Source organism: Crinia signifera, chromosome 12 (genome assembly GCF_055691185.1).
Source record: "Crinia signifera chromosome 12, ASM5569118v1, whole genome shotgun sequence".
Classification (NCBI taxonomy): domain Eukaryota; kingdom Metazoa; phylum Chordata; class Amphibia; order Anura; family Myobatrachidae; genus Crinia; species Crinia signifera.
In genome coordinates this window covers 54,913,286-54,935,773 of record NC_139228.1, presented here as the reverse complement: position 1 = coordinate 54,935,773, position 22,488 = coordinate 54,913,286, and the positions used below count along the sequence as shown (strand labels likewise).

At 47.2% G+C, this 22,488-nt stretch overlaps 1 long non-coding RNA gene across 1 annotated transcript; it reads left to right on the top strand.

Moving 5' to 3' along the window:
- The first annotated feature begins 513 nt into the window (after positions 1-513).
- On the top strand, positions 514-14,073 carry LOC146050018 (uncharacterized). The gene is made up of 3 exons (XR_014466253.1): positions 514-801; positions 8,587-8,772; positions 13,622-14,073. It is a non-coding gene; the product is annotated as an uncharacterized LOC146050018 (long non-coding RNA).
- Positions 14,074-22,488: the final 8,415 nt, after the last annotated feature.

Genomic DNA, 22,488 nt, shown 5'->3' with positions numbered 1-22,488 from the left:
TATAGTGAAAAACCTTCTTTTCTATGGCGTTTCCTCTGGGTGGACCATGGATCCTTGATCTAATCCACCATTAATTAACAATAAATTGGACAGGATGGTTCTGTAGGGTCATAAAGGGATTATGCGAAAAGGAAATATAATGTACTTAACTATGAGCTCTGCAATTATTATTATATGTCATCTATGGCCATGGACCTATCTATCATTGATGGACTTTATCGATGGTGCCATCGATGGTTTTTTATCAACCGCAAAACCTGTTTACACCATCGATGGCAATTGGTGCAGTGAATGTACAACATTAGGAACAAATCAGGGGAAAGGGGTGGGACTTTGCATAGTACATCAGTGGGTGGAGCTAAGCTCTGTGCTCCCTGCACTGGGTTAAAAAAGATACCGCCGTACCAACTGCTGCTGATGGGCAGAGCTATCGGACCTATGCCATGGATGGCAAAACCCTTGAACATTTGTGGCAAACGATCGCCATCACATTCTATGAAATGCACAGGGAAACAAAGGGTTAATAAATGCATACTGCATATTGGTTTTGTTTGCAGCTTACTAATACACCATATTGCAGACTTTTTCAAATGAATTAACAAGAGTTGTCATTTATCCAGACAGCTGAGAAAACACTGTACGGAGAATGTGTTGTTATCCACCGGAACAGATGCTGGCTCTCATTCCACCATCTAGACCAGGAGAATAAGAATTGTAATGTGATTAGCTGTTGGGAAAACATCGTCTCTTCCGCCCCATTCTCTGCCTCCTGACAGAATCTGACCTGCAACCGAGATAGAGGTGATCTACGATAGAGACGCTAACGCATATCATGGCGCTGACATCCGATAAAGTCGGCACTGTGCTCACTGTGAAGGGCCTGATTCTGAATCAGACACAGAAGCGCAGGCAGCAAAATGGCTACTGGCGGTTGCCTGGTGTGGATTCCTGCAGGTGAAAGGTCAAGGACTGAGACGCCCTATTTTAGAACCCATAATAAGGGCCACTATCAGGGGAGGGACTGCCAGGACTCCTGTCCTGGGTCCTTATGGCAGCGGTGTGGATTGGATCATGAGTTTGGAGTCGGCTGCTGGCTAGTGGCTATGTCAGCTTGCGGAGCACTCCACTCCACACTGCTGCTATGCGGATGCAGGCCCAGGACTGGAGTATGGGCGGGCTTGGCTTACTGCTCATTGGCTTCTGTTTGGCTCACTGCTGGCTCCAAATGTTAAATACTACCAGCGTGGTCCCTCTATTGCTGCCTGCTCCAGGCTCTTTCCATGTGCTAATTGCAGCAGGTTGTAGTGACCCATGGGTGGGTGGGGAGGTCAGGTTAGGGGAGCCGGCGATCACCTCTGTTGATTCCTGAATTCAGTGTGGAGAAGAAACCAGGGGCTAGCCAGCTGCTCAGGAAATGCTGGGCACGCCCCTGAAATGGCCTAAACAGGGGGTCACTGGAAATTCAGCCCTGCACCCTCTACCTGAGGCCCCGCCTCCTCTGCCTGTGACTGCACCCCTTTTTTGATGCGGCTGTGCACAGAAAGTTGGGAGCTACAGTATGTAATACAGATTAGGACATTCTTGTACAAATGACTGATTAAGGCTTTTGTGTGAGGATTTATTTCTAACAAATGTAATATAACATTGTTGCTTTTTTCACCATTGTGTGGTGCAGGTCCCTGGGCTGGAGAACGCAGTGTTGGCCCTGGTGCCTCTGGGGGGGTGTGACCTAATTGCAGGAGGTGTGGCCCTTATTTCAAAGAATATTGAAAATTAAAAAGCAGAAGGGGTATGCGGGGATCAGGATAATAACCGGAGTAGATTGTTGCTCACAGGCTGATGGTATCCGGGCCGTCATACTAGTTTGTTTGCTCCCCTGCGCATTTACACAGGAGTGCAATGCTTAGTATGTGCGCATGGGAAGGCTCTTTGAGCGAATGGGAATTGATCATTTGCACGGAGCAGTTCCCATTCCCACCGCGCGGGGCGGCAGGAACAGGTTGAACCATGGGACCGCCAAGCGTTTCCTTGGCATTCCCCTGAAAACGCTAGGCATTCCCATTTAAATTTCGGTGTGACACGAGTGTCAGGAGCGGGCACCTGATGTCACTGGATGTCAGCTGCCTGTTCACGTGGCTGCAGGGCACCTCAAACCTGAGTCACCAGTGAGGGACTTAGATTTGCGAGTGCTTAGGAAATCATTCGATGTTCGCCAACCATTCAATGATTTTGGCCCTGCACGCAAGGCTGCAAATGGATGTTTATGCAAAACACCCATTTGCATGTGTGCGGGGATATTCACTGTGCGAGGGGGGGGGAGCGTTCATGCGGGCTGCGTTTGGTTGGCTCCCAAAGCTGCAAAATCCGCAGCTTTGCAAGTCAACCAGGATGAGGGCCACGGGGTAGATCATCGCTCGCAGGTTGATGCCATACAGCATAGATTGTCACTCGCAGGCTGATGGTATACAGCATAGATTGTCACTCGCACGCTGATGGTATACAGCATAGATTGTCACTCGCACGCTGATGGTATACAGCATAGATTGCCACTCGCACGCTGATGGTATACAGCATAGATTGTCACTCGCACGCTGATGGTATACAGCATAGATTGTCACTCGCACGCTGATGGTATACAGCATAGATTGCCACTCGCACGCTGATGGTATACAGCATAGATTGTCACTCGCACGCTGATGGTATACAGCATAGATTGTCACTCGCACGCTGATGGTATACAGCATAGATTGTCACTGGCAGGCTGATGGTATACAGCATAGATTGGCACTCGCAGGCTGATGGTATACAGCATAGATTGTCACTCGCACGCTGATGGTATACAGCATAGATTGCCACACGCAGGCTGATGGTATACAGCATAGATTGGCACTCGCAGGCTGATGGTATACAGCATAGATTGTCACTCGCACGCTGATGGTATACAGCATAGATTGTCACTCGCACGCTGATGGTATACAGCATAGATTGCCACTCGCAGGCTGATGGTATACAGCATAGATTGCCACTCGCACGCTGATGGTATACAGCATAGATTGCCACTCGCAGGCTGATGGTATACAGCATAGATTGTCACTCGCAGGCTGATGGTATACAGCATAGATTGCCACTGGCAGGCTGATGGTATACAGCATAGATTGCCACTCGCACGCTGATGGTATACAGCATAGATTGCCACTCGCAGGCTGATGGTATACAGCATAGATTGTCACTCGCAGGCTGATGGTATACAGCATAGATTGCCACTGGCAGGCTGATGGTATACAGCATAGATTGCCACTCGCAGGCTGATGGTATACAGCATAGATTGCCACTCGCAGGCTGATGGTATACAGCATAGATTGCCACTCGCACGCTGATGGTATACAGCATAGATTGCCACTGGCAGGCTGATGGTATACAGCATAGATTGCCACTCGCAGGCTGATGGTATACAGCATAGATTGCCACTCGCAGGCTGATGGTATACAGCATAGATTGCCACTCGCACGCTGATGGTATACAGCATAGATTGCCACTGGCAGGCTGATGGTATACAGCATAGATTGCCACTCGCAGGCTGATGGCATACAGCATAGATTGCCACTCGCAGGCTGATGGCATACAGCATAGATTGCCACTCGCAGGCTGATGCCATACAGCATAGATTGCCACTCGCACGCTGATGGTATACAGCATAGATTGCCACTCGCACGCTGATGGTATACAGCATAGATTGTCACTCGCACGCTGATGGTATACAGCATAGATTGTCACTCGCACGCTGATGGTATACAGCATAGATTGCCACTCGCACGCTGATGGTATACAGCATAGATTGTCACTCGCACGCTGATGGTATACAGCATAGATTGTCACTCGCAGGCTGATGGTATACAGCATAGATTGCCACTGGCAGGCTGATGGTATACAGCATAGATTGGCACTCGCAGGCTGATGGTATACAGCATAGATTGTCACTCGCACGCTGATGGTATACAGCATAGATTGTCACTCGCACGCTGATGGTATACAGCATAGATTGCCACTGGCAGGCTGATGGTATACAGCATAGATTGCCACTCGCAGGCTGATGGTATACAGCATAGATTGTCACTCGCACGCTGATGGTATACAGCATAGATTGTCACTCGCACGCTGATGGTATACAGCATAGATTGCCACTGGCAGGCTGATGGTATACAGCATAGATTGCCACTCGCAGGCTGATGGTATACAGTGTATATCACCCCTCGCAGGTTGATGTTATACAGCATACACTGCTCGTAGGATGATAGTATACAGCGTATATAACCCCTTGCAGGCTGATGGTATACAGCATAGATTGCCACTGGCAGGCTGATGGTATACAGCATAGATTGCCACTCGCAGGCTGATGGTATACAGCATAGATTGCCACTGGCAGGCTGATGGCATACAGCATAGATTGCCACTGGCAGGCTGATGGTATACAGTGTGTATCACCCCTCGCAGGCTGATGGTATACAGCATATATAACCCCTCGCAGACTGAGAGTATACAGCGTAGATTGCTTTTCTCAGGCAGATAATATCCAGCTTCAGATGATCTTCTCTGATCTGCTCAGAAATGAATCGGCATTTGCATTCCATTCATTCGCCATCAAGTTGAAAAGAAATGAGCAAGGCACGCGTATTATAGTTACACTTATTTCAAACATTTGGCTGATTGCTCTGTTTCTGTCATATCGCTGGGAAAACTTTTATCTCTTGTTCAAAAAGATCTGTTAAAGACGTCTTCTAACATCTATTTGAGGGTAAACAACAGGAAATGATCTGAATACAAATTAGATACATTTGAAAGTAAATTTGAGCTAATCTCACCAGGAGGGAACTTCCATATAATAATAATCTGTCTCCTCCGTGGTAATGAGCTACGCCCTAGGGCACAGTGACTGCCGAACACTTCCTTGGCACACGTTATAGTGACAGTGGCCGATGGCCTGATTTAGAGGTGGACAGACATTTTGATTGGTGGTTGCATATCTGCATCTCTGTAGATTACTGTGCCAATCATGTGCTATTGATTTGGTGGTGCAGTAAATGGGCATGTCAGTGAAAGTGGCGACATTCCCAGGTGCTCAACGGCTCACATAGGAGACCATAGATGGATGGAGAACCTGCTCCTGGCATAGCGCTTAAAATGCACCAGGTGGTATTTCTAGTCCCAGATTAAGCCTTCGGGGGGCTCAGGGCACTTTAGACAGTGGGGCCCCCTTGCACTTGTCGCAAACTGCATGGGAGAATATTACACTGTCAAAACACAGAGTAAAGGCAGTATAAACTTGGTCAATGGGTAACTGCAGGGGGGTATATATATATATATATATATATATATATATATATATATATATCACATGAAAAGCCTGTCTTTGTCCCTCTGTGCCTTACTCTGTAGGACTGTAGGAGACCTCACAGGCTCAGTGCTGCCTCTGTTCAATAACCCTCCCATGACTAGGCTGCTGCTGTCCTCCATTGGCCTGAGAAGCATGTAATGAGCTCCATCAGAGCTCAGCACAAACTTCTCAGCCTCTGCCCTCTTGTGCAAAGTGTCATGGGACTTAGTCAACTCCCAGTAATGCAATGCACACTTGTGCAGTCAGTATGCCTTGGCACCCAATGCTCAGCACCATTAATCATTGTCACAATGGCAGATAGGTGAAGCTGCAGCACTACCCCACTCCCATGCACAAAACCTTTAGCTAAAAAGAAATATAAAAAAAATCCAACCACAGGGGGGCCTAACAAGAGGGGGGCCCAGGAGTACTGACCCCCTTTGCCCCCCCTTTAATCCGGCCCTGGGTATTAAAGCCTCTACAGCCACTGACAGTGGGTGTCTCAGTCCTGTGCACCAGAAAATGGCTTTATAGCAGCTAGTAGGCCTGTGGTAGCCTAGCGTGTGTCACGCCTGATGGTTTTGTCTGACCTCTTGTATAGCTCTGGGGCCTGATATAATTAGAAGTGTGGGGGCTTGATGGGACTTCTCTGCATAAATAGGAGTCTAGTACGGTGCTACCCTATTCTACTACTGGAATCTCGATAGACAGGTACTGATGGTGGGAACCAATGGTGACGAGGTACCAGTGGATGTGAAGAGGTACTGGTCAATTACACCGTGCTGAGCAGAAGCTGGAAGGTGTACTAATAGATCAGGCACAGAGGTCGAACACCGGGTACTGATGGGAGACAGCAATGGTGGCTGTTATCAATGGTGGCACCCCGATGGTGACTGGTAATTGCGATAGTACACTAATGGCGAGTAATAATGCACATGGTACACCGAAGGCGATCAATGGCGGAACAACTATGGTGGCATTTTAGGAATCAGCTGGAACTGAAAGATTCCAGTAATAGCTACAACCGAAGGGGAGCCACACGTGCAACAGGTTGGCAACTTGCACTAAGATTCAGCTAGGCTGAGGACATCTTTGCACTGGCCATTTGTGAATGGCCTCCTTACTCTTTATAGGAGCCAGTGCTAGGTGATTGGTTGCAGTGGTCAAATGACAAAAAGGTAGTGCAGGATTGGCTTTGGAGAAGGATGTGACAGAATCCAAAGATGGCCGCACCCATGTTTGGATCTTGGAGGGGGCCCTGACGTGATACCGACAGGCCTGAGGCCTGTGGTAATGGTGGAGTGTTGCAGGGTCTTGTGACTTGTGTCCACTAATGGCAGAGAGGTGCGCTGTCCTGCGGCAATGTGGACAGTGCTGGATGAACGCTGGGAGTGCAGACTGACTGCTGATCTTCGTGCTGTTTGTGAATAGTGTGAGTAACCTCTGGGTGCAAACCATAGCGCAAGCCTGGATCGTGACAGTGTGTCTGCAGGAAGGGAAAAATGGTTGCGTGCCGCTTGCCATAACGGTCCCTGACTGTCAATCACTTTATAAAGAAATGTGGTCTGTGGCCACCGTCGCATTGCTGCACAGGTCTGATTCAGATGTGGTTTGAGATGCAGTCTCTGCTGCAAGTGCTTACACTAGTATTGTAATGAAGCAGTACTGGAGGGGCGTCTGATATAAGTAGAGGCCTCCTGCTTGCATTAGAGTTCTGTACTACATCCTAGACGCTGCATCAGATCACTTGCGACACCATTGGCTGGCTGGGTGACCCATGGGGTTCTGACGGAGATTCTGACCTATTAACTCCACCAAGACGGAAGCAACACGCCACCATTTTGGAAAATGGAGGCAGTCCCTGCCCCCTCCCTCACAAATGGAAGCAGTCTGTTAATCAATTAAACAGTGTAGTAGTACTGTAGTAGTTATTTTTGTTAGGCACCACAAAGTGTCCGCAGCGCCGTACATAGCAAACAAAAAACTAATTACAAGGTACAGGATGTGTTGATAAAATACAGCATAAACAGTGTGCAACCATAGTGCATCCAACGATGTCCGGTACTTTGTGCATTCACCGGACCCATATCTGCAGTATGGGTCCAGTACTTTGCACTACAGATGGAACCCTCCTCATTTAGGGCGAGATGTATCAAACGGAAATTGGGGTAAAACCCCGGATTTACCGCATTTTCCAATGTATCAAAAATGATACCGCATTGAAGGGTATCGTCACCCAAAGCCTATGGGCTTCTTTTCGCCGCCCGCCAACGCAAGCCCGCTGCCTCGCCGACCCCCCCTCTGGCTTACCTTCCTGAAGGGTCCTCCTGGACCCCTGAAGGTAAACCCCTCCTCCCCCTAGTGAAGCAGCCGGACATCCTTCCGGCTGCAGGGGGGAGGAGGAGGCGCCGGGGACAGCCTGCTTAGCTGTCCTTGGCGTGAGGGGAGAGCCAGGCAGCAGGGAGGTGACAGAGACCCCCCGCACACCAGAGTACAGGTATCGCGGGGGGGGGGGGGCTCCGTCACCGCACGGCGATGCCAGCCGCATATGTTAGTACATATGCGCTGGCATCGCGGCGGGGTGGGGGGGGGGGGCGCGAAGGGTGGCGATGTATTTTAATACATCTCGCCCTTAGTCCTTTAATAGGATTAAGTAAGTAATAGGTTGCTCTGCTAAACCCCTACTGCATTGTTCTATGTATTGTATTGCTGCTGAAAACAATAGGATAGCCATGATGAGCCACGACCTAAGGAAGATAGTTGAGAGAGGCTCCAACTGTGCCGCACCTCCAACCACATCAGACTAAGGCACAATATCTTCAGTACAACAGATGTGTGCGCAGTCGGACCGTGCTCGCTCAACCGCCAAAATCCGGATTGCATTTGTCTTTGAGTCAGACCTATTATGCCATATAAATCGGACTTCCATTATGACCAATGGTTTGAGGAAAACGTTGCCCAATATTGTGAACTAACTTTTTTTGTTCTTCCCTGATGTACCAACCAAACAAACAGCTATTTTGTGAATCCTTAGGTTCAGACATTTTTGCAATAGAAGAATACTTGACAATGTAGTAAATAAAATGAATGTCTGTTATTGTTCCTCTCAGGTCCTGGCGTGTGAAGAGATGTATTCAAATCATGTCTGGGGCCGTCTTGTACTTTGCAGAGCGCAGAAAACATGATTAAACATTTCTTTTTTTCCCCCATCCTAGAACTTTGGAATTAACCTCCCGACCTGCCATCGCTTTGTGCGCGGAATGAATGGCTCTCACAGGACGGCTACCGGCGCTGAAGAAACACAAACACTCCCAGCCTGCATCCAGCCATGATAAAAAGGTTCTGGAGATCAAAAATGTCTGTATGTATTCAGGATCAGACAACAGAAACATCCCCGGAAGGTAACGCAAGAGGCAGACGCCTCAGCAATATCACAATGTACAACGCCACAAACAACAACCACCACAATTTACACTCATCTGATCATCGCACATAATAGTTCCCATTAAAAATCAGAAGCGTGTCCTGGGTTCTCAGTAAACATCTTCACTGTGAGTTTCAAAGGATGAAGGATAATGACCTTTCGCTCTGGGCACGGCAATTATACTTAAATGCGATGTTGGCGATCTACCTGCCATCTGCCCCGTTACATATTGTGTCCTGAAAGTTTGTCTCAGAAGAAGAAAAGTTGGAGCTTTGTTTACTGTTCTCTCTCTCCAGACTAAAGGGGTGTACACACGGAGCAATTTTTGCTAGTGATCGACTTTAACTAAGCAATTTTGACTAAGCGATTTGACTAGATACAACAGCGATTTTGACTAAGCGATTTTGTCTATGGGCGATTTTGACTATACCAGAATGAAGGCTGCCATACATCTACAGATCGATTGTCAGATCTGGCTGGTTAGAACAAAAACCAGGTAATGGATGAGTGACAGTTTATGGCAGTTTTCCAGCATTTCAAAGCAAATGGGCAACTGTCATTTAATCTCATCCATTACCAGGTTTTTGTTCCAACCAGCCCAATCTGACAATCGATCTGTAGATGTATGGCCAGCTTTAACATACTTGCTTGGTATTCATTTTAGATCGCCTAGTGAATATCTCCCTCAGCAGTGAATAGCAGCGATTTTGACTAGAAAGCCAGCGATCTAGTCAAAATATTCTTGCCTGGCAACTCTTTTTTACTAAGCGATTTTATAGGGCGATTTGTCTGACCTTGACAGAGATCGTTACTAAGCTTCTAAGCAATTTTGACTATGTAGTCAAAATCGCTTAGAAGGATCGCTCCGTGTGTACACCTAACTCCAGACTTTTGTGATAGGCTGTAAGATATAAAGAGAACCTAGGGCCTGTAACTGGTTCACTTGTATAAGCAAATTTTCTCTCTAATGGACAAAACCATGCTGCGCTACATGTGGGACAGATGTAACAGGTGCAGAGAGTTAGATTTGGGTGGGGTTTGTACTTCAAACTGATTATCTATATTGCAGTATTAAAATAAAGCAGACAGTATTTACCCTGCACAGAATAAAAATAACCCACCCAAATGTAACTCTCTATGCACCTGTTACACCTGCCCCCCTGCAGTGCAGCATGTTTTTTTTCCATTAGAGAGAGAATCTGCTTTTGCGAGTGAACCAGAATCAGGCCCCTTGTTTCCTAGTCTTGTCCTGTCCGCTGCAGCTATTGATCGATGCTGGCATTTAATGCCATAATTCCTGTGGATATTGGACATACTTGCCTACTTCTGAAAACGAGTTTCAGGGAGATTATAGTTGGTATTAGAATTTTGCAAATCGCCACCATTGACTGGTTGTGTCATGCTCCACCCAAAGGCCGTGTCTAGTTCCATATATGGAGAGATTGTGAAAAGAGAACATCTGGAAGCGTGGGTCTGTACTGCTACATCTGAGAGGAATCTTGTAAAATGACTTATATCCAGTGCTGATTTTGTAGGAAAATAGGTTCAGGAACTGTGGGCGGGGGCAGAAAGTGGGTGGTGATGTGGGAGGAGCTACAAAAGGGGCGGGGCATTACATTAAAAAAAGAGAGAGAGAAAAAAAAAATACATAATTCCTCACTCCGTCATGCTTATTATACATATGCCACACACAGAGATTTGCATTATACATATGCCCCACACTGTAACGCTTATTATACATGTGCCCCACACTGTAACGCTTATTATACATATGCCCCACACTGTAACGCTTATTATACATATGCCACTCACAGAGATGCCCGTTATACATATGACACTCACAGAGATGCCCGTTATACATATGCCACTCACAGAGATGCCCGTTATACATATGCCACTCACAGAGATGCCCGTTATACATATGCCACTCACAGAGATGCCCGTTATACATATGCCACTCACAGAGATGCCCGTTATACATTTGCCACTCACAGAGATGCCCGTTATACATATGCCACTCACAGAGATGCCCGTTATACATATGCCACTCACAGAGATGCCCGTTATACATATGCCACACACAGAGATGACCGCTATACATATGCCACTCACAGAGATGCCCGTTATACATATGCCGCACACAGAGATGCCCGTTATACATATGCCACACACAGAGATGCCCGTTATACATATGCCACACACAGAGATGACCGCTATACATAAGGCCCACACCAAGATGCCAGTTATACATAAGGCCCACACCAAGATGCCTGTTATACATATGCCACACACAGATGCCCGTTATACATATGCCACACACAGATGCCCGTTATACATATGCCACACACAGATGCCCGTTATACATATGCCACACACAGATGCCCGTTATACATATGCCACACACAGATGCCTATTATTCATAAGGCCCACACAGATATGCCCATGTAGCCCACACAGAGATGCCCAAACATATGGCCCACACCAAGATGTTTCAGACAGCAACAGCAGTGTTAAAGATAACATTACATCAATCAGTGAAGTTCAGTAAATTACTGTACCAGGCAATTGAAGGGGCTGGAGAGTAAGCTCCCTTAGGCAGGCAGGCAGGCAGGTGGAGGGAGAGTGGATCCTGGGGGCGCTTCAGACAGGCGGGCGGAAGAGAGGAGCAAGAGAGGCGGGCGGGCGCCCGGCGGTAGAGAGCAACAAGAGAGGCGGGGGGGGGGGGGGGCGCGGGGCGGGACAGCGTGTCTCGGATGTGGAGGGCGCAGGAGTCACCATGGACGCGCACTGACACTGACGTCAGGCGCATCCATGGAGTAGGAGGCCAAGGGGCGGTGGCAGGAAGTACATCTTCCTTGCCACCGCGGAAACAGAGATTATCATTGTAGATAACCTCTGTGCGTGCAGCCTGCGCCCGGCGTTGAACTTCCGGAACGCCGTTCCTGGTGAGGTAATTTTTCAATTGAACTTCAGGAACGGCGTTCCGGACCGTTCCGCCACAAAAATAGCCCTGCTTATATCCAAATGTAGATGAGCCCCAAAGCAGTTAGTAACAGATACTATACTCGGTAAAGTGCTGGGAAATGGTGCTGATAATTCAATGTACAGTAAATGTATCTATCTCTCATTCCTTTTCCCCCCACAAATGTAACAGTGTAATGTGGGCCAGGTGACATGAGGGAAATTGCTAGACTAATGAGGGAGAGAGGGAGATTGCTGATATTTCAGGGAGTCTCCTGCAGAATGCAGGAGGGGAGGCAGCTATGATATTGGGGCTCATTCGGTAAGCCAATCTACTGTGCGAACATTGCTAATCAGCGATTTTCACACAACTGCTCACACCGCAGCATGCATGCGCAAGGGCTCAAACTGAGGTTGTATTTTTTAAAGTGATGGTGGGTGGTGGTGAGGTGGAAATGGGTGAGTGCGGTCCGGACAAGGCAGGTGTGTTCGGACCACCTGCCTTTGTAGCGGCTGCATGATGACATGCAGCCTCTGTGAGCCAAAACATGGCGCCCCTGCACCTGCCTTTGCAGCTAGGCTGCGCGGGCAGAGGGCCACCAGAGATATGCAAAGGTGTGGTCTGTAGAAGTAATTAGTCTCTATATACCAGGCATTCCCAACCACGGTCCTCAAGGCACACCAACAGTGCAGGTTTTAGTGATATCCAGGCTTCAGCACAGATGGATTAATCAGAATCACTCAGGTACTAATCAAGTCACCTGTGCTCAAACCTGGATATCACTAAAACCTGCACTGTTGGTGTGCCTTGAGGACCGTGGTTGGGAAAGCCTGCTATACACTGTATAGGGTTGAGTGAGATAAAGCTGGCCATACATCTACAGATCGATTGTCAGATTGGGCTGGTTGGAACAAAATCCTGGTAATGGATGAGAGCAAATGACAGTTCACCATTTGCTTTGAAATGCTCAAAAACTGCCAAAAACTGTCATTCAGAAATTACCAGGTTTTTGTTCCAACCAGCCCAATCTGACAATCGATCTGTAGATGTATGGCCATCTTAACACTGTAGGGTCAGGTTAGGTAAGGTAAGGTAAGCATCCTCCTCCAGGTGTGGCCAAGTGAAGTGACTAGCAACTTCCTAGAGCTCAACTAAGGTAATCAGCCACCTCCAGGTGGGGCCAGGTGAGGTAATCAGCATCCTGCAGTTGTGGCCAGGTGAGGTAATCAGCCTCCTGCAGGTGTGGCCAGGTGAGGTAATCAGCCTCCTGCAGGTGTGGCCAGGTGAGGTAATCAGCCTCCTGCAGGTGTGGCCAGGTGAGGTAATCAGCCTCCTGCAGGTGGGGTCAGGTGAGGAAATCAGCCTCCTGCAGGTGTGGCCAGGTGAGGTAATCAACCTCCTGCAGGTGTGGCCAGGTAAGGTAATCAGCCTCCTGCAGGTGTGGCCAGATGAGGTAATCAGCCTCCACGAGTGTGGCCAGGTGAGGTATTCAACCTCCTCCAGGTGGGTCAGTTATAGTAATCAGTACAAGGCTAAAACAGCATAATATTGACTTGTATAGGGATCAGAGGGGCTCAGGTGAGTAACTCCCAGCTGGTCATTCCCAGACGGCTTTGGAATGTACGAGTGGCTCTGCTATAAACGTACAGTACAGTATATACTGCTAGGTTTCATGATGTTCTTTAGAGATTGTATTTACTGGCGCTTGGTTTATGAATCTGGGCATTGTGGAATAAACGCCTGACACCCCCTTGCGTCCTCCATAGATGTAATGAAGAGCGGATTGACAGATAATTGCATTGTGTTAGGTCTGCAGCAAGAAAATGGAAGAAACAAATTACAAATACTTTTGTTCCATCTGCAGATCAGACGAGTGCGCCGACTTTGTGTGATGCCAAATTACATCCTATTTCTCCTGAATATATTTCCCAGCAGCTCCGGTGACCCTGAGTGTATTAACAGGAAACGGAAAAAGGGTAACAATTTCTTCCACTAATTGAAATTAGCAACCTCAATTTCTTGTCAATTAGGAGATACCTGTTCTGCAGATGGGACCCGGACCTCAGCAGGTTATTATCGACACCACAATCCTTTCACCCCCACATAAGGTCAAGCTTGGGGGACTAATTTAATTATCCATACATTCAGCTGACAAAAAAACATTTCTCTGAAAGGTGTAAGAAATGAGATGGCGTTTAAATAATGCTGTGAAATTGTGCGTGGAATAAGCAACACGAGAATATTACCTGTCATTCCCGGACTCCGATAACAATTAAATGTCATTTTACGCAATACTCAAATTAACTGGATTTTCAGAGCTCGAGATGTTTTGTTTGGAGATGTGAATTACTTCTGAATAAATAAGCAATGACAATAAATTCTGATCTGAATATTATTTGTAGGGGATTGCAAACGAAGGACACAATGGGGATTATTCTAATGAACTCGCTAAGCAGCGAGCCTTGTAACGCCGTCGGCCGGGGCGAGCGAATGCCCGCCACGGTCCACGCATCCCTTTGCGAATTAATGTTTTCAAAACTAAAGGTGCCCATACACTTTACAATTATTGTATACAATATCGCATCTCATCGCATCTCGGTTTTGCGATGAGATGAGATCTAGTACAAAAAATATATGCTGCACCTACTTTTTTGTACTAGATCTCATCTCATCTTATCGCAAATCAGAGATGCAATGAGATGCGATATTGTATACAATAATTGTAACGTGTATGGGCACCTTAAGTCAGTCTGAGTTGACTTAAGCAGCCCATACACGCTGCTTTGTGGGCTTGCTTTCCGTGCTGTACTAGCACGGATCACATTGCATTGCATTGCATGTGCATCCGTTGTGCATGCAATGCGATGCAATGTGATGAAACATACTTTTTGTACTTAGGTTTCATCACATTGCATCGCATTGCATGCACAACGGATGCACATGCAATGCAATGCAATGTGATCCGTGCTAGTACAGCACGCCCACAGAGCAGCGTGTATGGGCTGCTTTAGACTTGGGGTGTCTGGACTGAGAACGGGGCGGGTGAGTGACATCCTGTGACGTCAGCTGCCCACCTGCGTTTGCATGGGGATGCCTAGTGTTTTCCTGGGTGTACCCAGTGTTTTCGTGGGTATGCCCAGTAAACACTGGGTGTCCTTATGCATACACCCCCTGTCTGACTCAGCACTCCATTGTGGGGGCGTGTCATGCTCCACCCAAAGGGCGTGGCTAGTTCCATATATGGAGAGATTGTGAATAGAGATTGTGAACGTGGCCCCTACAGAGGAGATGTGTACTGCTACTTACAGTATAAGAGGAATCTTAAAATTACATATACAAATGTAGATGAGCCCCAAAGCAGTAAGTAAGAACTATTGTACTAGCTAAAGAAAAGTCACAGATACGTGTCAGGGATTGTTATTGTGCTTTACACGTGTTCCATATAAATGGCCACAAGACATGCATGTAGCCATAGGGATCATTGTGTTTTATCACCAATTCTGGGAATGGTGCTGATGATTCAATATAAATTAAATCTATCTCTCATTCCTTTTTTCCCAAAAAGATATAACCGTTACATAATGCGGGCTAGGTGACATGAGGGAGATTGCTAGACTAATGAGGGAGAGAGGGAGATTGCTGCTATGTCAGCGTCTCCTGCAGACTGCAGGAGGGGAGGTAACTATAATGTAACAGTGTAATGTGGGCTAGGTGACAGGAGGGAGATTGCTAGACTAATGAGGGAGAGAGGGATATTGCTGATATGTCAGGGAGTATCCTGCAGAATGCAGGAGGGGAGGTAACTATAATGTAACAGTGTAATGTGGGCTAGGTGACATGAGGGAGATTGCTAGACTAATGAGGGAGAGAGGGAGATTGCTACTATGTAAGGGAGTCTTCTGTAGAATGCAGGAGGGGAAGTAACTATAATGTAACAGTGTAATGTGAGCTAGGTGACATGAGGGAGATTGCTAGACTAATGAGGGAGAGAGGTAGATTGCTGCTATGTAAGGGAGTCTCCTGTAGAATGCAGGAGGGGAAGTAACTATAATGTAACAGTGTAATGTGAGCTAGGTGACAGGAGGGAGATTGCTGCTAATTCAGGGAGTCTCCTGCAGACTGCAGGAGGGTAGGCAACTATGTGTGCCTGCGCACAGCGTCTATTTCCTTCAGGCTGGGGGGACTCCCAACTGCCCCCCATGCCGCAGGACACTGGGCAAGAATGCAGGAGCGTACCCAAAAACGTGACGTTCAATAACAATCACAACCGATTCTGGTTCACACACAGTGATCCGAATTCGGACCCTGCCGGGTAAGTTGGGGTTTGCAGTTGTACATGCACACTTCTGCGTATGTGCAAACCTGACAGCGTGGAAGGAGGGACGGGGCGGATGGGGTACAAGATTCAGACACGTGAATATCTGCACAGGCCCCCCTGTCAGCGGCTGGTGATGCATTCAGGGATCTAATGTCATTTATACCCTGCATCAGCTCCATATACACTATATTATAACAAGAGGGGTTTTTTTTTTATAATTTAGTACAATGTTAATGACCTTTTTGCATTGTCATGTGGACAGTATGCCCGTATCTTCTCATTTTGCTGCGCAGGATAAATGTCTCTAGGATATAGCTTTCACCAGACGCGGTATATGTCAGCTTGACAGGGTGTCAGACGGGCGAATTGCTTCTCCTTCCTCCCGACTGCAGGTCACGCCGAGAGGCCATATTTAGACAATTTACCTCTCACTTTTCTATTTACTGCAAACTTTTACCTGGAAGAAGCCACGGAGAGCGTTTTGTGTTGTTTATAGCCGGGGAACGGCGGCGCAGTCATTCTGCTGTTTATTTAATAAACTTCAGGGCTCCATCTGCTAGCAGCATCTAGCAGGATAATTAGCAGGTGCTTGTGGAAATTGGAGGAAAATGGCATGCGGATGACAGACAGCGAGCAAATCTGTTCACGTCACCGAAGAAGAGAAAAGAAAAACAGAGGAAAACACAAGTTGCCTCTGGTAGACCCTTTATCCACTTATACCGGCAGCATGTTTTCCGAAGTTCGAGTACCACAGGGGCTTCCGAGCAGACTGACGGAACCGGCGGATACAAATTGGAAGCAGAAAAACATTTTTATTCTGTTAAGTCCACATTATGCTAGAATTATACATTAAACTTTTTGTACCGGGAGAGAGAATGGTGCTATTTACATAGCGTTTAGCTTGCGAAACATCGGCATATGTTCATTTGAACCACCAGGAATTACTTTCTGGGAAATAGGTAATTTCAATTTCAGAGCGTTTCTGTCTAATTTTGCTGTGTTTCCATCCAGCTGCCTCTGCCTGGCGGCCGAGAGGAATTGTGCGGGCGGAAAAAGCGCCTCCGCCACAGTCCGTGCCGTTGCATTGCCTATCTTATGCCTTCTGCTTCATAGGGATCAAGGACTGTCCCACAATGCACCAGGCCGCAGGTTCAGCAGCAGCACCCGCCACTAGACTAGAACAAACCTTTTCCCATTTCTGAAACTTGAACTCATAGGAAATATGGGGGGTTATTCAGACCTGATTGTAGACCTGCGTTTTCATGGGGCGGCATGTTATCGATCGACTGCACATGAGTACTGATTGTAGCATGCATGCACAAACCATCCAGCAAAGAAATCCAGTGTTTGCAAGCCGTTGATTGACAGGTAACCGGATGCTTTCTGGGAGTGTCAGGGATAATGCAGGCATGGCCAGGTGTGTGAGGGGAAGTCATGTGACGTCAGCTCCGCCCCCGATCAGCCTGTTTCTATTGCTGCCGTTGAGTGGCTCCTGAGCTATGCACAGACTGCACTTTCTGGGGAATCATTCCATGGTGAGTGAGGTGCGAATAGATTTGCAGCTAATCGCCAATCTGCGATATTTCCGCAAACCATTGACAGCCTTGAACAGGGCAGGATCACTCTGGCGGGGCGGCGCCTATCTGACCACAGGAAGCTGCAAATTAGCAGAGAAGCGATCAGGTCTGAATAACCCCTACAATACCATGTAACTGGTGCTGGCGGTATCGATGTCGATAAAAGGGTAACATGCACAAGCACAACATAAAGAAAAGGTTGTCACAAGTAATATGTCAACATGGTAATGTCTGACACACGAAAAGGTCAATTGTGGGCCCATGTCGACACATGCCAACGCTGACAAAAAGACCGTGAAAATGGATGGCGACCATTTCACGCGTATTTCTCTTGTTTACTTTTTGTCCTAATGACTGTCAACCTCGACACGGCTGACGATCCACACTTAGGGGGCGATTCAGGTCTGTTTGCAAAAGCAAACTCCTTCTTTAATGAACAAAACCATGCTGCACTGCAGATATGGCTGATGTAACATGTGCGGAGAGAGTTATATTTAGGTGGGGAGTGTTCAAACGGAAATCTAAATTGCAGTATAAGAATAAAGCAGCCAGTATTTATCCTGCACAGAAACAAAATAACTCCCACAAATGTAACTCTCTTCATATGTTACATCTGCCCCATCTGCAGTGCAGCATGGTTTTGTCCATTAAAAAAGGAGTTTTCTTTTGCAAACCGACCTGAATCACCCCCTTATTTTCCTAGTGTGGACCAGATTCTTCATCGGACATATTTATGGATCTTTTTTTATTATTTTTTAGCCTTTCTTATAATCAGTATGGAGTGAATGGTGTGTAATGACAGTTATTAATGTCTCCTATTATGAAGCTGTGCATGAGAGTGATTCAGTCCCTCCAGTAGCGCACATATGGCGGCGGCGGCGTGCTCCTTGTCTGTGCGCTGGGGAGAGGTCTAAGTGGCTGTGCTGAGATGAGTCTATCACCTCTGCACCTTTATCGCTCTTATCCTTCCTCTCATCAGCATGAGGACCATTCTCCTGCAGCTGAGACGCTCTGTACGGTACTTCGCCTGAGTACATCTATCTGACACTCTTCAGAAGGCGCTTCGTGCATTATTAATTCCACAGAATATTAGTCCATCAATCCACCTATTAGCAAATCCTTACATTCATACCTCTGGGTAAATGGAATCTGTGCAGATAGGGAGAAGCTGCGCGTTAAAGGGGAACGATACAGATTGGCTGATACCCCTCCAGACAGTGTATAGATGCTTATGGAGGCTATAGGGTGATATGTATTCTATTGTCCTCGGTACAGCAATGTGCTCAAATGCTTATTACATTTACAGCCTGATTCTGGTTCACTCGCAAAAGCAAATTTGCTCTCTAATGGACAAAACCATGCTGCACTGCAGGTGGGGCAGATGTAACATGTGCAGAGTTAGATTTGGGTGAGTTATTTTGTTTCTGTGCAGAGTACATACTGGCTGCTTTATTCTTACACTGCAATTTAGATTTCAGTTTGAACACACCCCACCCAGGCCCTTATTCTGATCGGTGCGGATATATCCGCGTGCGTTCGGCCCGCGGATGTTTTGTGTCTGCGCATGTGCAGAGGCATCTCTGCGCATGTGCGAGCGGGGCGTACGGCCAAATCCCGCATGATATGTGAACACTCCGAACAGGGGGTGGAGAGGGGCGTGAAGGGCTATTTGGGCTCATTACCATATGCATACGCCCCGCGTTTCATGGGAGTTCCCATGAAAACGCTGGGCGTACGTATGGTAATGCGGCCGTGACGCACGTGTAGGGGGCGGACATATGACATTGCCGGATGTCAGCTGCCCGCCCAGATCCCTGCTTTTGCACGGAAAAATGTCCGTGTGGTCTGAGGTTGCGGGTGCTGGTGGAGCACACGGTCCTGCATTCGATGGTCTGCGACCATCGAATGATGGGGGAGGTTCCCTTAGATGGAGGAGGCGTATTCCGTGAAAAATACACGTGCGGTCCGTTCGGCCAGCTTCTTACCGCATACGGACGGAGTTGGCGATCCGTATGGAAGGCGGGGTTTCGCACGCACGGTCCTGGCCGCATAATCGGCTCCGGCCGCACCGATCAGAATAAGGGCCCCAGATCTAACTCTCCCTGCACCTGTTACATCTGCCCCACCAGCAGGTTTTGTCCATTAAAGAGAGAATTAGCTTTTTTTTGCGAGTGAATCACAATCAGGGCCTTACTGCGGAGGGTGGTAGATAAACTCATCGGAGGCATTTCACATGGGCCCAAATCTAGGGGGGCCCCCTTGCAGGCCACGGGGTCGGACGGCTGGTTCTCATTCTCACCCTTCATCTCTGGGTGGCTTGTCTCCCCATCTCATAGATGCAACTTGTGATCTAGGGTCTGATTCCTAATTGCACGCAATGGTATTATTTACACAAATGGTCAATGGGCATTTACAGTAAGTCATTATGCCCAGCACTTGTGCCCCATCATGTCCATGCACAGTGGCGCAGTTACGATTGAGACGCACAATATTCAGCGTGTATTGGAAATGTACTGGGCATCTCTGTAGGGATGGCCATCGTTGCCTTTGCCATCAATTGTTGTCATTGATGGCAAAAGTGCAACTGACCATTGATAGTGTATAAATATTCATTGGATGACCATAGATTTTTTTTTAAATATATCGATGGTCATCCATTTTCTTTGCTTGGCCTGTAGGCCAATCAAAATGCGAGGGCGGGGATTGCGGGTGCCGGGGGCGGAGCTATGCTCCGTGTCCTGACACCTTGGGGAAAAAGCAAAAACAAAACTATTCATTTAAGCTTGACATCGATGGTGGGAAACCATCTGGTTCTCCCCCATTGATGGCAAAACTATTCGACATTGGCCATAAACCATTGATGATTTCTAATCATCAATGGTCGCTGGCCATCCCTACATCTCTGGACGGTAACTGAGAGATGGCCAGTGAGACGCACAGAGATGGTCCAAGTTATGGGAGTATTGCGGGCGCACAGCCAAATTTTCTTTGATAATGAAGTCCACACTCTGATGGAATATCTGACCCTAACATGAGGCAGGTGCAAATTTTGATGGCGCTTCCAAAAATATCGACTAAAGATGCTCAATTTTGGGATTCTGAGTCCTTACACAGTCTGACGCATGCCGTCCGCACCAGCGGAAGGGCTGATGCTAGCAATAGCATAATGGGGGTTATTCGAGTTTAATCGATCCCCAGCACTTTGCATGGGGGACCATCTTTAGCTTCTGCGCAAATCAAGGGATCGCTGCGTGCGAGGGGGCAGGCGGCCATCTGGGGGACTGTGAGGCTGAGAAATTTGCAGCCTTGCGAGTCAACCAGAATAAAGGCCAATGTCCCAAAATACAGTATAAAGATAATGACACCTCTAACGCGTATCGCTTTGCCTCTCCAGTGTGCAATACATTTCCACCATGTTTTCATGATATCTCTGCCTACAAACTTGACTCGTTACTTTCAAACAAAAACTTTCCCGTCGGCTTTTCAGCAGGGCCTGTAATCTGCTAAACTGGCGACAAGGATTTATTCTGCAGTAATCTTTAAAGCTTCCCTTTATTTCATGTATGCCGACGACGGAAGTGACAGGCTTTAGACTGATTTGAGTAGCGGCTCGCTGGGGGGCATTTAACCAGTCGGCGGAGAGATCCACAGAGGATTATTGTACACTAATTCCTGGTTTTGCTTGTTTTATATTACTTTTATCACAATGTTTATGCACTAAAATGAAAACACATAATGGTCTCTCCTGTCTATGCCGGGGGCGCAGAAATTTACTACACTGCTTACCAAGTATACTGCAGCTCTGAGCTTACCTGGAGAGGAGAAATGCAAACTGTCCTCCGCTGATAACCGGATTCCCTAGCGCAGTCGCTGGGGGTGAGGGTGGGGGGAGGGCGACTGCTGGGGGGGGGGGGTTACAGAGCAGTGCTTTAACTTCACTTCTACATTTTTTTTTTTTATTAGTAGCAGACACAAGGGGTGAAATTCATTAGGATGAGAGATTCAGAAAGTGAGAGATTTGGTAAGAAATTTCCAGTTTTTTTAAAGCGTCAATCATTTACACTGCAAAATCAAACTGGTTTTGCAGTGTAAATGATTGCCGCTTTAAAAAAACTGGAAATGTCTTACCAAATCGCTCACTTTCTGAATCTCTCATCCTATTACATTTCACCCATACAGTAGGGCCTGATTCTGAATTTCGATGCAGACTTCAGCCTACGCCGACTGCGCCAAAGTAAGACATTGCCAGCTTTGCACGTTCAGGATCAGGTATATGCATATGGAAATAACTAGGGTATATGGATTGAACCACCCATCAAACGGATTACAGTGGGTGATTGTAAGTTGGATATGCATTAGGTCAATGGGCACAAAAGGTCGACAAATGGTGACTTGTTTTTAGAGTTTTTAACATTAGCTTAATTTAATATCAACGTGGCCTATGATTGGAATTGTAACCCTGGCGAGTGCGGTGTGAGAGGAACGATGATGGTGACATTGTACTGAACAAAAGATTGGCATTGACCCTAAAAACTCATGTCAACATTTTGTCCCTGTCGGCCTTTTATCTGTTGAGCTTTAGCACCTGTCAAACGAATACACGTCGACTATTTCAATGTAGCGCATATTTTATGTGACAAAACAGTATATTGAGCAGATGCTATTAATGGCTAATGTTACAGAGATTTGAGGTAAACAGGCCCAATCTTCAATCAGGTTTTAGGAGGGTTGGAAACGGAATCCGCTTTTCTCCCCCCTGCCCCTCCCGGCGTTGTGTGTGTGTGTGTGCTGGGGGAGAAGGGTAGTAATGATAAGATGCGGATCCCTCTGTCTGCT